This window comes from Ochlerotatus camptorhynchus, unplaced genomic scaffold, assembly GCF_037179485.1.
Source record: "Ochlerotatus camptorhynchus isolate MF236.1 unplaced genomic scaffold, CSIRO-AGI_Acam_v1.1 ptg000014l, whole genome shotgun sequence".
Classification (NCBI taxonomy): domain Eukaryota; kingdom Metazoa; phylum Arthropoda; class Insecta; order Diptera; family Culicidae; genus Ochlerotatus; species Ochlerotatus camptorhynchus.
Genome location: NW_027040506.1, coordinates 3,799,561 through 3,817,267, shown reverse-complemented (window position 1 = coordinate 3,817,267; position 17,707 = coordinate 3,799,561). Strand labels below are relative to the sequence as shown.

Below are 17,707 nucleotides of genomic sequence, written 5' to 3'. Positions count from 1 at the left end.
GTGTCATGTCAACACATTCCTTCCCACTCCCTATTTGACCTGCATTCGGACACGGCCGGCGCTGGTATTGCTAAGTATTAGATCTGCTGTTTTTACACATTGCGGATGAATGTTAGTCCCAAACATCATCTGTTGGTTCTTTGTGTAAATGCAGCTGATCTGGCGATAACAGAGCAGCAGCCGTAGGCGGTTAATCATGCTCATGCAAGTAGTCGCTTACCCAGTGCTTCCAAATCAGGTTGGCTTGGATTAGAGATAATTGCCATCATTGCCACAGCACGGTGACGCCATTATCGTGGGTGCAGAGTGAATTGACACTATTGAATGACCCAAGGAAGAAGTGATTCTGCTAGCGTACTAATCAAATTCCAGTTCAACATGGTCAAATAACCCTGTATCAAAGGAATTCAGAAGTATATTATTTTGTAAGGATCCGTAGGACACATCGGAGTAAATGAAAACGAAGAAACAGCATATTATGCAGCCTAGCAAGCTGCTACACCTGGGAGGTCCCTGCCCTGGATCTACATCATTGGCTCGTAACCACAATATTAAACTGCTGAAAAAGCGGAATGCTTACAGTCAGGAAAGCATTTCTTCCGGAGGATTAAGGGGGATACCAGGGATGGAAGACCCACCATTATTGAGGCGGATTGGCGTACACAAGTTCCACATGTCCAGATGTCAACAGGTGCTATTAAGCCGAATGAACCTAGGCCCAATGGGTCACTAGGTCAAATGAGTAATTTAACTGAATTTTAAATTTGTGTCAAACTGCATAAGTGATTTTCAAATTTGCATGGTGAAGAGCATATTCCGAATTGACTTGATAATAGTGACAAGAATCGGGTAGTGACTACCGCCGTTATGAATTTCTATATTGTATATTTCAAATCAAAAATATTGTTTATGTTCACAGATTTCACATAATCCTTTCCTCTTTGTCCTTCTCCTTTTCCTTTTCCTTTTCTCTTTTCAGAAAGCGAGTAATGGCGCTATAGCCATAAGTCATAAAAGGCTAGGACAAGAGTTAGTGCTCATGCCTCAACCGTCAGAAGAAAATGGAGCATCACTTAACCTTTCTAGCTTTGATGCTTCCAACGACCAATAATATAATTACCAAAATCGGAACGTACGGTACGAGATGTCCACGTTTCATCCATTTATGGGATTCTGAAGCATCGTGTTTAAATCTTCGATTTAAACAGGCCCGATGTTTTCTGAATCATCTTGCCCCTTGAATACTGCACAGTAGGCCTGGCCGTTTTGATATGTGTGACAAGAAAAATGATGTAGGTATATATATCATTTTCCAGGATGCTTTCAAGAACTGGCTGTGTTGGTGTTAGATTAGGTTAGATTAGATTAAGGTTCAATTTACTTTGATGCTTTTAAGAAAATTTCAAAAGCAGTTTTTTCGACGCATTATTTCAGATTGCAAAAAGCTTGCACTATTCGATTTCTTTTGATATTTTATACAAAATGACGCGAGCTTTTTCCAATCTAAAATAATGCGTCGAAAAAAACTGCCTTTGAATTTTTAAAAAATGCATCAAAGTAATTTGAACCTTAACCACATCCTTCAAATTGTTTTCTTGGCTACTGTGTCCATTTAAGATTTTTTTCCTTGATTTGTTTTAAGTTCAGCTGAATCTAATTAAGACACGACCGTAGATTTGACGTAGGATTACGAAAGGTAGTTTTGATGTCACAGCAAAACTATACTAAATATTAAATTGATTTCTTAACTCGTTATCAGCGAAAGAGTTCGATAGGTTGACGATCCCGAGTCATTTTGTTAGTCACTATAAATAACCCAGGTTGCTTGGTTATTCATTAGTATGCCTCTTTTCACACCTACTCGATAGCAGTCTCGTGGTTTCACAAAATCGCCATTTCAAATTCTGAAAAGTGACAAGTTTCAATGCAAGTATTTATTTCGGTTAAGGGTCACGTGGGGGGCGGTCTGGTTTCTTCACCATTTTATTGAATTTTCTTGTACTTTCAATAGCTCAAAGAATGGCTTGCTTGTTTAGAAGTTATTGGTATTGGAAGTTGGGTAATTTTCAACCAAAAAATGTAAATAACTTTTCAAATATTAATTATAGCAAGGCAGAAGACTTCAATTCTAAAAAGATATGTAATTTAATATTTCTAACATCTTTGTAGAACATGCCAGACATGCGTGCGTGCGTGCGTATTCCCTCTAACCCCCACTGACCGGCAATGGTATTATGGAAGAACTCTCTCTACAATGTCGCATTTATGGTCATTGTAGACAGCTTTAGTCCGGGAGTTAGAAAGTGATAGCTCTATTGTAGATCCAGCAACCCATTTCAGAATTTCTGGAGAGTCATGCCCAATCCGAGGTTACTTTCACTTACAATAAGCCCCGCATGTATGTATTACCTCTATCAATTGGATATTAGTATTACACACACACTTCCAATTTAAAATGTTCTTTTGAATCCTGGCACGCATTTAGTTTAAGTTTTTTTTTTTTAGTATTAAAAGTATTTGGACTGGTCTCACCATGTTAATGGGTTCCGTAGTTTTCTCTACGGTTTTGCATCTCATTTCGTGATTCACCTTTGTCGTAATAATTCCTTCAAGGAACACAATTTGTCTTGCATTGCCATGGTTATCTGGGAGGAGGTTCACGTCTAGTGCTTTCCCTAGGAACCTTTCGCGGTCACCAGCTACCCTTTCGCGAGGTATTTTTCATATTGCTCGCAATCTTCGATACCGGCGAGAGACCAGCAGCCGAGCACTTTTGCAAGCGGAAAACGGCAACGTTGGCCATCGAATCACCACCAAAACTCGCAACGGACACATTATCAGCACGTTTCCAGGCTAATTCACCAACCAAGCCGGGTTCAAACTCGCCCACGGTGACGAATCTCTCAATAGAACAGAACTACACGTCGAAAATGTGGCATCCGAACTTGGAGAACCGGGTTCCCGGGAGGCAATTTTCGACATCGAACAATGAAACTGAAGCTGCGTCTTAGATTTTGGAGGTTAGATTCAAGGTCAACCGAGTCTTGCAAGGCAAACACAGGCAAAACACGATATATCACTAAATAATAACTTTATGAACACTTGAATCTAACTTCCAGCACACAAATTAACAAACTTAAAGCAAAAAATATTTAATTCGCTGACGAAAAATACACAACAAAAGAAAAACACGTCAGCTTTCAAGCGAGGCCTACTGCGATCTTTGTAGAACATGCCAGACATGTAGAAATATTGTAGAAAAAGTTACAGATACAAAACAGATTTTAACGATTCCTCCACAAAAAAACCTTTATATCTCAGCAGTTATAAGAGATAGAAAGATATAATCTTGGGCAAAGTTGTTCACGGTAATGTTTTCTACAGCTTTGTCGAAAACAATTATTTTGTATCTCATCATATTAAAAAAAAAAAACAAATTTTGCATCTCACTTTTAGGTGCATTAATCTTGAATTTTCTTTTACCATAAGAAGGAGTGTTGTAACCCAAGAAACTTCTTACTAGACATTTAGTACCTTTAAACAACCATTTCAGCGTAAATAAAAAAGCGCGTGTTTAGATACCCTTGGCACCAGTGTGTAGCCACAGACAAACAGGCATAACTCTTAGAAGAAAATTCTTCAAAATATATCGTCAAGCGTATTTTGCATGCGCACTAGCACCATCTATCATCCACATTCCCAAGCAATGTTTTGCAACCGGAGCATCCCTCGTGCATGCAATTTTTGCACTAGTTGCTTTTCCCTTGTTCTGTCAACGCGTCCGCTGTGTTGAATAAAAACAAAACAGATGGAAGTCAGAGATGTCGGTTCTACGGCAGAAATACGGATCCGTAGGAAAAATTCTCAGAAGCTAAGACTTTTTTTTAGGGATTTGTGTGACAATAGTGTGCTTTCTCTTCTGCTGGAAACAAGTTTTTAAACAAGGTAATGCATCACTTATTAGTGCCCTTTCTACCACCGCTCATCGCTTCAATGTGTACACAGAAGAAAAAGAATATAATATGTATCAATCAATGATATTCATGGTGTAGTATTGAACATCAATAACTGGTATAAATTGATAGAATATTACAGTCATCAACATGATTTGTTCTCGAATTCTGTGTACATCGTACAACGTTGTTGTTGTTTATTTATTTTTGAGGGATTTTAACCTTTAAGGTCATACATTCCTAAAATCGTACAACGTAATATTATGAACGGAATGACTAATGTGCAGTAGTTTTGATGTAATATTCAACAACTTTTTTTTCTGTATTCATCAGATGTGGTATGTGTCTCCAGTGCGATGCCTTGCCACTCATCATTTTCAAGAGCTGACATCTACTAACTAGACGTGAAAAAGAACTGGCATCACTGATAAGTTTGAAATGTAGTTTTTTTTTTCCTTTGGTTTGTTTTTTCCGTCGATCTTGTTTTCCGTGCTGAGCACCAATGCTACCGACGTGCCAGTAAGGCAGCTCCCACACCTGGACCCTACCTATCGACCCATCAACTCATGAACCGGGGACCAACGGCTTTACTTCCCATCCGAAGGAAGGCGTGATCAGAGATGTCGAAATGTAGTTGCTTGGTCAATGCTTCAGTGGCGCCACCATGACAAATGCAAGCACATTCCCAACTAAAATATTATTTGCGATGAATTTGATTGTGAGTGTTATGTCTGTTTGTCTGTGGTGTAGCGGTGCGGAAATGAAATATGTATTAGGGAAAACACATAAATCACAGAAACTGAGCCTACCGAACAGAACCTACGTTTATGCTTTTCGATGGAAATTTTAAGCCTCTTCTATTAAGAGTATTCAGCAAGATTTTTTTTTTTTGTATAATTCTCTTAATAGGAGGCGCTTAAAATTTCCACCAAAAGGCATAAAGATAGGTACGATCTGGCATGCTAAGAGCTTGGAATCAATATTCAGCGGCAGTGTTAGGGAAACCACTTTTCCCATCACGGAAACGCCTTGTTTTCTGATGTCGAAATTACGCATTTTCGCGCACAAAACGCTCAGAACTTTTGGTTTATGCAGTAGACAATGAAAAAAGTGAAAAATGATTGGAGGAATTTCTTGCTAAAATGTTTCCAATCGCGAGATATTTGCGATCAATCATATAAATTCGAGATTTTTTTTTTTTTTGCTTTTTCTAGCGTCCTGAAGAAAACCTTACGAAGTGTTTCTGGTTATTTGACATAGTCGCGACACGGTGTGGTATTCGGTTATTGCGAAAATTGTTATGTACCACTTCAATACTTCACGCTTTTGACCACAAACGTTTGGTTGCCGGGTACTTTATAACAGAACTTTGGGGGTGATGTGGCTGGCAGCAAGGCAAGTGAACGTTCAATGAAAATTAACTCTTAAAAAACCAATAATTTATGGTGGTCCTGAAAAAGAACCGTTTTGTCGTTATGGTTGACTAATGCTGAGCTATTAGGGTGTTCAACACGGATGAGACTGACGAGCTGTATGTTGTTTGGAACGAAGGTGACGCGCTCGGCATTGACGGCCCACAGCTACTCACGACGAGCAACTGAATCCGATCAGCGGTTGAGGGCAGCCTTGATAGCTAGCTGCTTGCGGGGAGCCTTTCGTTGTGTACTGAAGAACACCACCACTCACCACACGCGTTGATTGATGGAACAGCGTTCGGTGAGACTGGATGGAATTCGCTTTTGAAATCTGTGTTAGGAAAAGCGCTTTTCGCAGGCAATCGATGACCATTTCATGATTTTAGCAACACTTGCACATTCGTGCAATTTTCAATAGTGACATTTTGAAAAATAATAAATTCTTAGTTTTTAAATATTCGTAGAAAAAATCCTATCCATTTGCGTATTCAGAATTAAAATCCATCATATCTGGATCAAAATCAGACCACATTCATACCACGACCAACTTTGGTTTTTGAAATTGCACCCCCAATGTTGCCTTAAAATACAACGTATGGGAATTGAAATTCGATTGATCTTCTTCTTCTTCCTCGCATTTCAAGCTTATTGCGCATGGCATATTAGCTTATTGCGTGCTCTCAACTTAGTGTTCTAGATGCACTTCCACAGTTATTAATTGAGAGCTTTCGATGCCTGTACCATTTTTGCATTAGTATAATTGTGTGGCAAGTACAATCATACTCTATGCCCAGGGAAGACGAGAAATTTTCCAACATGAAAAATTCCTAGACCGGACCGGGAATCGAACCCAGCCACCGACTGAGCTAAGGGAGGTCCCATCCAAATACGATTGATGACTATTGACTAATACTATTTTTATAATGGTCCTGAAAAGGGCCGTTTTGTCGTGATTTATTTATTTATTTAATTTGTTTTTCTTCATCGGACTTAAGGTGTCTAAATGAAGCCTGATGGGGAAAAGCCTAGAAAAGGCGTTAAAACCCCATATCTTTTCGAAATATATGAATCACAATAATACATACAATTACCACGAACATTAATCAAGTCTATAGCATAAAAAAGTTATCCTCCTATGGTCCGGGAATCAGGTAGAAGTCCTCGTCATGCAGTTGAACTGGAAACAAAAAAATAAACAGGTAGCACAATCCTTAACGTGTACATTAAATGGACAGCTACTCACCTTCTCAGGAGTCTGCGTTGAATACGGTGACGAAAGGTTTCCGCTGCACAGTTAAAGTCGAAAAACTCGTAAAACTCGTTGAAACGCCCAGACATGAACCGTATTGGGTCATGCAAGCTGTAGTTCGCAGCACGAGGTCCAAGATGCAGGAAACTCCTCGACCGAAGAACTCGTTCGGGTGCGTAGATTTAGAATTCAGCCAAGATTCCTGGAGAGTCGATATCACCAATAAGTACTTTCGCTGCGAACACGGCCTGACTAATCGTCCGCCTATGTTCTAGTGTTTCAAGACCCAGAAGTTGACAACGATCTTCGTACGGTGGAAGGTTCACAGGGTCATTTCAAGGAAGGTGACGAAAGGCATACCGGAAAAAATTTCCTTTGAACAGATTCAATCCTCGCTATCCAAACTGCTTGATACGGGCACCATACTACCGAGCTGAATTCCAAGATCAATCGCACTAGAGAACAGTATAGAGCTTTTAGACAGGATCGTGAAACTTGTCAGCGATCTTGAAAATGAACCCGAGTTGCCTGTTAGCTTTCGCAACGATGCCCGAGTAATGAAGCTTGAATGTTAAGGCGCAGTCCAGCGTGATTCCTACGTCACGAACATTGTCCACACGTTGCACAAGTTGGTGATATATCGTATAGTTGAATGCCACTGATGGTTAAGTAATGCTGAGCTATTAGGGTGTTCAACATGGATGAGGCTGGCGAGCTGTATGTTGTATTGAACGAGGGTGACGCGCTTGGCATAAATGACCCACAGTGACTCACGAAGATGGATCCCCATCGCTGCTTGCGGGCAACCTTTCGTTGTGAACAATGTTCAACGCTACGCGCCGAAAGAATTGCTGCTGCGGCTGCTGCTGCTGATGACGACCGACCGGACACCACCACACACGGTGATTGAATAAGCATCGATCAGGGAGACAGGATCGAATTCGATTTTGAAATCTGTGTTAGAGAATGCGCAGTTTGAAGGCAATCAGTGATAATTTTGATCACTATTGCAACAGTTGGATGATTGTGTAATTTGCAGTAGTGACCTATTGAAAATTAATAAAAAGTTCAATTTAGCAGATTCATAGCAAAATTTCTAATCGATATGATTGTTTAGAATTAAAATCCATCCGCTATTGACAGAGTTATATGTGGTCAAAACCTGACCACTTTTCGTAATGCTGTCAATTTGGGTTTTTTGAAATTGCACCCCCAATATGCTACCGAAAGACGTAATCCTACGTCGAAAAAATCCCAGGAAATTCGGAAATACTGGTAAGTCTTGGAAACACCATACATCGCGAGTCGTTTTATTCCTGGTGCTAAATTCAGTTAATTGACTTTTCGGTGCAAAAATGTTTCCTGCATCGATGGTTCTTCTCCACTTCCACGCCATGCTTAAGTTCTTGACAAATAACATTGCAGAACGGAAAGCAATGGTCGTAAAATGATTTCTCTAACACAGATTCACTTCCGCATCCCGAATAGTAACAGAAGTGGCAGTGCTACAGAAATGTGATGCTCTGCTGATAACATGGGGGTTCATACTTTACAAACCCGACAACTACCCGGATGGATCCGGAGTACAGTATGGGATAATAATGTACACCATCAACAGCAACCATAAATGTAGGCCAGTGGGGGCTAATTCGTTAGGCGTCGGTCTGTGGGATCTATCCCAGCTCTCAACGACAGCAGCAAGGGGGGCGGGGGGCGTAGTGATACATGATGAACCACGGATTTTTACGCGCTTTTTGCGAACAAAATCCACCGAAAACGATATGAGTTGGCCTACGAGGCAGGGTTAAACAATTTCTCGTTTCCATGTTCTGTTGGCGGTTGAACAAAAACGAAAAAAAAAACTGCACCATGACTGCCAACCAGGCCGGGTAACTGTAGTAAAAGTTGCATAGTGTGGAATGATGTGCGAACGGGGAGCGGGTTAAAGCTGATGCAGCTGGGGAAGGTCTGTAGTGGCGATCGACAGCCATGTTCTCGGTTAACATCATCATAAATTTTTGCTATTTTACCCCACGGAACATGGCAGAGAGGGACACAAAAAAATTGAGCCTGTGAAGCTGGTTTGGAATGGTGTGACTCTAGTTAACAATGTTGTAACGTAGACTTTGTAGACGGAATCTGATGCTGTATTTCACATGTTGTAAATTAATGTAATATTGAGGCATGCATTGAGAGTGATGACATCAACAGATTTATATATTGAATGCACATTGAAGAATCTTAAACATCAAAATTTCTTTTGTTGTTATACTTTTTTTCATTCAAAATTTTTTGAACGAGATTCAAACTAAAATATATGGTATCGAGGGTTGAAGAGTTTAATGGCGGTAAGCTCCAATCGGTATTATCCTCGGATTAAATCCCAATCAAGAATGTCCGGCTGCTTTGATGTCGACATCAGAGTTATTCAACACGATGCTATGCAAACAATTCGCAGATCATCCAAACAGGGACGGTATTAAAAGTTAATCCGAGTTGGAGCTTACCGCCATAAGGGTCACATTACTTGCTTTTCGTGTTTTGTACGACAATTTCCGTCATCAACACCGTCGCGGGTTGGAATAAAGTTTATTTTTTATTTTTTTATTCTGGTGGATGGAAAAAGCCGATCCAATTCCATATAATGTAAACCAACAATTCAAAAAGTACTATCAACTTTTATAAACAAAACCTTGATAGTTCTTTCTTCGCAAACTGAACGCAAATAAACAGTATCATCAGATAGGGGAAGCTTACCCCAATCCGATGATGGTATTGGTTTGCGTATGCGAGCCTTGAGTCACGAGAAAAGGACTTCCGAACTTCTGTCAGCAAAAGCTGATATGCTCTTTTCTGTAGTTGGTCGTGATATGTTCAATTGGTTCCACTATTTGACAGTTCAATTGTTTCTCGAGATTATACCTGCCAGGCTATATAAATTAGTTATCAGACATTCGGAAAGAGATTTTTAAACAACAAACTGTTGTGGCTAAAGGCCCAAATGAGAATGATTTTATTTATACTAATTTGATTACACAAAGGGTCTGCTATTCTCTAAGTATCTGATGTACCTAATGAGCTGCTATGTACGGATCTCGGGTGTCGGGTATCTAGCGAACTCAGCGATACGTGTGGTGCCCACTAGCGTGCACAGGAATCTTGTTAAGGAGGGGAGATTTTTATGGTGCATTTAATCTGGGGATGGGGAGTACTCTAAAGTGCGTGGGAGATGGTGCTGTCCACCCACCACATCTTCTTCAATGCAAACTGCTTTCAGACAGCCTATGGAAATTGGAAATTTAATCGCATCGATAATGATGAACCGTCCCAAAGTACCGCCAGTTGGGGTGCCAGAAAATGATGCCGAATATTCAACATGTGTTAAAGATGATATAAAGGACAAACCCGAATTTATTGCAACGCACATAAATAGCTGTAACTTTTTAACCACGGCAACAAATGACTTGAAATTTTCAGAGAAGATTCTCAGACGATTTTTTAGTAAGACAACAATAGACCAAGGTTCAATGGCAAACTAATACTCACTTTTCAATTAGGGAATCCAAAAGCTGTCTTTAAACTTTGTAAAGTTGCAAAAAATTTCATCCTCAGAATTCCTTGAGGTTCTTTTCGAAATTTTTAGAACTCTATGAGCTCTTTCGAAATTCTCCTCAGAAGTCCTCTGGAATTATTTTTAGAACTCTTCTTGACTTTCACTCAGAACACCTTGGAACTGAAATTCCCCTAAAGCTTCAGAAGAATTTCCTCTGCATTCTCCAGATATTCTTTCCAGAATGACCTTGAAGTTATCCTCGGAACTCCCTTGAAATTTTTCTCAACATCCCTTTAGAATTTCGTTCAAAATTTGATGCTCTCGGTATTCTTTTCGAAATTATCTTGAAACTATCTGCATGATTCACTAGAAATTATTCGCAGAATTTTCATGGAATCATCCCCAGAAATCTTTTCTTTTAGAACTGTCCTCAAAATTCAATACCTTTGAGGTTCTTCTCGGAAATCAAGTTTAAGTTGTCCTTCCATTCACCAAAACGTTGAAGTTTTTCTACCAGAAATGTTCAATAAAGCTTGCCCCTCCATTCACCAGAACTGTGCAATTTTAAATTCAGCTTGCTTTTCCATCCAGCAGATTGTTGCAAATCTTACACCAGAAATTTTCAATACAAACTTGCTACCAGAAAATTTTACACCAGAATATTTCAATTGATCAGAACGATGCAAATTTTCCACCGTTAATGTTCAGTAAAAATTGCTTCTCCAATCTTCTGATTGGTGAAGATTTCCTTTTTCCATTTTCCACCAGACATTTTAAATATAGCTTGCTTCTCCTATCATCAGATTGTTGCAATAAAGCTTGCCTCTATTTTTAGATTTTTCATCATAAATTTTCAGTAAAGCAGCTGCCCTCCAATCATCAGAATGGTGGAAATTTTACACCAGAAATTATTATTAAAGTTTGTTTCTCTATTCAGCAGAAGGATGCAAATTTAAGGACCAAAATTTTTCCAAAAAGCTTGCCCATCCGTTCACCAGAACGGTGCAGATTTTCCAACAGAATTTTTTCAATATAGCTTAATTTTAAATAAAGCTTGTGCCTTCATTTACCAAACCAGTGCAAGTTTTCCACCAGAAATTTTCCGTTCATTTCATTTATCAGAGGGATGCAAATTTTGCACCAGAAATTTTCAATAAAGCATGCTCCTCTATTCACCAGAACGGTGCACCAAAAATTGTCAATGAAGTTTGTTTCACCATGCACCTTTGTGGTGCAATTTTCAGGCTTTGCCTCTTCATGCACCAGAATGCTGCAAATTTTCCACCATAAATTTTCAATGAAGCTTGCATCCATCAGAAAAATGAATAAACGTTGCTTCTACATTGACCACAGTGTAGCGAAATTTCCACCAGAAATTTTCAGTTAAATGTACACCTTCAAATTTTTAGCGTGATTCAATTTTTTCAATTTTCATTTTGATTAGTCCCTCCATGCACCACCTTGAAGATATTTTTACATCAGAAATATTCAATAAAAAGATTTTTCTTCGATCTACCATTACGAAGGTACATAAAATGCATATTATATTTTCCTTTATTTAACGTCAGTCTCTGTTCCGCAATCTAGTGCCAATCACCGACGGACATCGATTGCCATCCATTGACGGCAACCGAAAGTGCAGGAAGGCAGCTTCAACACCTGCGAAGGATATCGCACCCATTCATCAACACACATGAGCCGGGACCAACGGCTTTACTTCCCTTCCGAAGGAATACGTGACCAGAGATTTTTATGCCTCAGAAAAATCCCATCGATCTCGGCTGGGATTGAACCCAGACCCACACTGGAGTGAGAAAGCAGTCACGTTTACCACTACACCACCGGCACCGGCTAAAACATGCATATTGTATGGTATAAAAAATAAACACCCGAAAATAAAAACGTTGATCAATCAACAAACTGAAAATTCAACCGTAACGGTTACCCTACATTCTATTCAACCCATTATTGTTATTCATTACAGTGAATCCACGTCGCGCGCACTGCGAGCGTCAACTGAATGACAACACTGATTTCGGCGCATGCGCTGTGCATTATTTGACGGGTATTACAGCAGCACCTACTTTTGATTACGAGAACTTTCTTTTATTTTTCATAGGAAAGCTTTTTCGTGCAAAAGCTTGATTATCAATACTTCCATAGGTACAAATATATTTGATTGATGTGCATTTAAATTGTGGATTAGAAATTGAGCTCCATTTGCATAGAGATCAATGATTTGAACACGAATCTAACTAACATTTGAGTTGAAGAGATGCCGTTTCCATAGTTCCATGCTTGGATAAAAGCTTCTCGTTCTTGAAATATTTCATCCCATATCCTATCAGGTGTCCCATTAGGGTGATTCAAATTATCGCAAAAGTTTAACTTATTTGGATGCAATCTCATTTGTGTATGTCCAGAATCTTTAAAATTTGTCTATGACATATTACTAGAAAACATCAGAAATGAAGTATGTACCTGTATATTGTGATGAAAATATTGCAGCATCAGAATGTAATTAATTTTTCTATATCCAAGTACAAATTGGTAATTGGCAGCCATGGGAAAAAGTGCTACAAGGTTTCGGATTGAAGCAAGTGGTCGTGAAATCGTTGTGTACAGCAAAGATTAAGAAGGATGAGGTGGAACTGCGGGCGAATTTTCATGTAGTGCCTGATTACGTGCAAGAAGTACCAATTATCATTGGCGAAGATATCATCGACCAAGACCATTTGGAGCTGCAGTAACATTCCTGCTAGAACCGGAATAAAAGGCTGTCGAAGAGGCCGAAAAGAGTGTTGGTCAAGATTCCATGACAGTATATATTGTGCATCTCAACAAAAACGCACAAATCACGATCAATTTGATTTGACACTTTCAATCGCGGAAAAATTACGCTAACATGACATGAAGTCACTTAATATAACAGGTTGTCTCATTTAATAGAGAAGTTTTAAAAAGCACAGTAGATCTGGCAACCATTCTGCATAACAATCAAGCAACTCCATTTATTGACACCACGAGCATGTATGTTTATTAATTTGTTGTCTAAATTCGGAATAAAATATTGTTGATCGATGCGAGTGATTTCCAACTGAATCGTTTATTTAAATATAATCTTTCGATTAAAAACTCAATAAAAACCTATTACAAAGAAATGGAAGCACCTGGCGATGCTCAAAACACCGAAAATGATTTGATGGAGTACGTTGAAGGTGGAAACGAAGACTTTCTCAATTACGCGGATCCGCTGCAGATGGACTACGATATTGAGACTCTTGATGAATTGGAAAATCCAGCTTATGAGTTGGTCGAACTGAACATTGAGCCTGAGATCAAACCATCAACTTCAAAAGCCATTGCATCGTCGAAAAAGGTGAGCGAGTGTTTTTTTTTTAAATGCATATCATTCATTATTTATGTGATCACAACATTTTTAGGCTAGAGGTAATCAAAGCTTCTACGCCGAAAACAAGGATTTGCCAGCAGGATTGAGCGGAAAGAAATTCAGATTCCGAGCAGCGGTTTGCTTGAAGAAGTTTAAAAATCAAAAGTCGTACGAAAACTGCGGGACGATCAACGTTGATGGTGATACAGTCGAAGAAGTCCTAATGAAGATTTGGGAGTTCTGTTCCAAATTCTGCTTTCTCAGAACCATCAAATTCACGAGTTGACGCTACGTGGTCCGAATTTTTACCAAATTACAACGAACGCGATACATTTATTATGTTTCAAGACAAATCCAGTAAGAAAAACTTTGTTCCCTCGAAAGTGGACAGCAATACCTTGGTCAGTTGACTGGCAAGGGAAATGTTTGGAATCGTCTATAAGTACTCGGATTCGGTTGCAAGTCTCGAGAGATGGCATCAAGTTGAGAGCCAGCTTATTCGTCCTTTGGAGATGGACCGTTCTGGTGCGGAATCTGTTGCTTCCATAAATCAGCTGAAAGAGGAGCTCAAATACACACATGGAAAGTATCTTTGAGGTAACGACGTCAACTGGGGGTGCTGGGCAAGCTGGATATCGAGTAAACCATATGACCAACGGGATAATCTGAAACATCAAACGCCTCCAGAGCACCTCATCAACCTTTTTAGTAGTGTTCCTGTGCATAATGACACAATATTGGAGAAAGCAAGGCTCGATTTGCAGGTAGCTAACACGGTTAATTGTTCGTATCGGAACATACTTCAGGAGCTGAAGAGTGACTATCAACAAGTAAAGAATATACTTAATGTTATGGGAGAAAGGATTTTGATGATGGAGACCAAACAGAAGGAATACGAGACATGCTAACAGCCATGAATAGTTCAGTCAGTGTGAGAGAAAATAAGTTCTCAGTTGAACTTGCTCATAGTGTCACCAATTGCTTTGATGTGAACCACGCTTTGGATTAAATTTGCGTTTATTAAATGTTTTTTACAGGTGATTTTAATGAATTTCCAATCAAACCCGAACAGCGTTTTATTTTTTTTTTTTTTGTAAAATGAAATGCTACATTGTTTGAGATGTATTTAATGCATACCGTAAAGAATAAGTCAATGATTTTAAAATAGTTCTCTTTCAATCATATGGGGCTTGTATATAGGTCATGTTTCGAATCCGAATTCTTTCATATTTAGACCCAATCCCCGACTAGGATCAAATTGTCCCCCAGGTAGGTAGCCACATTTTGCGAAGACTCTTGTACAATCATAGTTCTTGAAATGGCACAGGGCTCCAGCGATGACTGTGGTAAGATCTAGACGTAGACCCGTTTCAAGTATTTTTTTAGATAACCATAAAACAAATTCTATAGGATTGTAAAATGGAGCATAAGCAGGGAGAAAAACAACTGCTATCCCCAACGAACGTAGCTATTCGAGTATCGATTTATGGCAATGGATTCTTGCTCCATCCAAAATCCAAACCGAGTATTCTCCAGGGTTTCGCTGTACTAGACCAGCAGTAGCAAAAGAACGAACGCAATTGAAGAATTTTTGTCTGGTAAAGGTTCCTTCAGTGGAAAAGGTTTCGAGTACTCCATTGTATCCTACAAAACTAAGCATAGAACAGCGAGGCCGTCGAACAAACTCTCCTCTGTATACTATTTTTTCTCCAACTGGCGCATACCCTTTATTTCTAAGCATACCTCGATTGTCGAACGATACTTCATCGAGAAAAACCAGAGAATGAATATCCCAGGTCACAATAGCCATATCTGAAACGAACCTGTAGATGTCCAGCATTCTAATTTGAATTGCTAGGCGCTCTAATACCTTCCGGGAAAGTCCTGCAGCGTGAAGGATTCGGCTTACAGATGACCTGCTAATTGTTTTGTGGAATGTTTGTTCAAATTGAGATTTGGTCTCGTCAAGGTAAGGATAGGACAGTTTTTATAAAGGTCCACTATCCACCTTCTCTGGTCCGAGTTGAATTGAAGATATACCTGTTCCCTTTCCTTCCGCTGGAATATTTTGTTCTCTTCGTACATCCTTATCCAGCTTGAAATGGTTGTCCGGTGTTTCGCATATATTTTCGCAAGCGTCTTTTTACTGAATCCTAGGAAATAATATCCATACAGACAGTGATACCCTGGTTTGCAGGATGCATGTTGATGCATAACTTTTCTCTGGATGTCTGCCATGATTTTCTATTGAAATTCACTTACAGGCTACGACATCGAAATCCGAAGTATTACGTCCTTTACTTCTGAAATAACAAAAAATGAATGTGGTTATCAAAATGCATAAATCAGCACTCATAATTATTTAAATGAATGTTTATAGCTCGGTTTATAGTCACCTGTAAAACAAAATTGCATATGTTAAATCATTTTCCTGTTTAAATTTATAAATACTAACAGCCAACAATAAAAAGACATAATCAAAATAATAACACTGCTTGACATTTCGCAGTTTTGCGTTATTCTGAGCTGCGCGTTACCACCGTCGCTGGATGAGAATTTATTTTAAGCGCGACAATAAAATTGAAGTTGCTGAGGAAACTACTGCTATAGACGCAGCGGATATAAAGTGCGGTGGAACATTGCCGGCCCGAAGCCAGTTGTTGAACGTGATGAACGAATATCGCCAATGTTTCTCTAAAACAATCAAAGAGCTTGGGGTGACCAATGACACCGAGATGAAGATAGTACTAAAGAACGCGGACCCAGTGTATGTGAAATCGAGACAGCTCGAGTATGCCCGGGAAGCCGCGCTGAACGAAATTGTGGCAGATTTAGTGGAAGCTGGTATTATTGAAGAAACCGAGTTTCGGATGGCAGTGGACTATCGGCAGCTGAATGCGAAGACGGTTAAGGATCGATTCCCGATGCTGGACATCGAAAGCGTTCTCAATAAGCTGACAGGCGGAAGTGTCTTTATATCTGTGGAATTATTTAGCGGGTGCTATCAAATACCGATGGCGCCAGAATCTCAGGATTGTACAGCGTTTTCTACAAATGATGGCCATTTCCGTTTTCGGTCGGTCTCGTGAATGGGTGCGCCGTGTTTCAACGAGAAATCAACAAAATACTCAGCCAGGTGCGGGACGATGGAGTCGTCGGTTACATTGACGATCTGATAATAGCTGGAAAGTCAGAAGCGGAAGTGTCGAGAAGTTTAGGCGACTGTTGGTGGTGCTGAAGAAATCAGGGTTGACCATCAACCTGAAGAAGAGCCAATTTTTCGAGAAAGCGGTGCTGTTTCTGGGCTTTGAGGTTAATCAAGCGGGGGTCAAACCGGGTCTCCTGAAAACAGAAGCTGTTCGAAGATTCCCAACCCCCATCTCAGTTGGACAAGTCGAGCAGTTTATTGGCCTCTCTGGGTTTTTCCGCAAATTCGTCAAAGGTTACAGCATTATTGCAGCGCCACTCTACTGGCTTCTGAAAAAGGATGAGTGGGAGAATGAGCAGCAGGAGGCGTTTGAAGCGATCAAGTCCATCCTGACAAGCAGACCGCTATTGGCATTATTTGATCCAAATCGTGACCTGGAATTGCATACTGATGCGTCGGCGATGGGATTGGCAGCTGTGCTACTGATAAAGGTGGAGGAAGGACTCAAGCCACTGAGCTATTTCAGCAGAAAAACAAACGCAGCCGAAGCCCGTTAGCATAGTTATGAGTTAGAAATGCTAGCAGTTGTTGCAGGGGTTGAGCGGTTCCGGTACTACCTGCTGGGAAGGAAATTTGTCACCAAAACGGATTGCACGCCGTGAGGGATGCATATAAGAAGAAGGACATGCAAACCAAAAATCTATTACAATGAATGTTAGTTCCGTTTCCTATCATCCTCTGTTCATGAACATCGCAACGAATGTTAGAAATTGACCATGCAGGCGATGTAATGGTTTTTTTTGTATTTTTTTTATTTCATGTTCTATCTACGCTTTCAACTATACCAGTAAGCTTGTAGAACAACGCACATTGTAGAACATTGTAGAACGACACTTGCCTCGAATCTCTCCAGCAGAAAAAGCATACGAAGTCAACTATGCGAGAAAATGAGCGATTCATGTTTGCTTTTAGGCTATCCACATTCAGTAGATTGGAGA

The 17,707-nt window shown here is 39.8% G+C and overlaps 2 pseudogenes; one reads left to right on the top strand and one right to left on the bottom strand.

Moving 5' to 3' along the window:
- Positions 1–13,330: 13,330 nt before the first annotated feature.
- Positions 13,331–14,570, top strand: LOC135701184 (uncharacterized; annotated as a pseudogene).
- A 192-nt stretch (positions 14,571–14,762) lies between these two features.
- On the bottom strand, positions 14,763–15,799 carry LOC135701048 (uncharacterized; annotated as a pseudogene).
- Between the last annotated feature and the right edge of the window lie 1,908 nt (positions 15,800–17,707).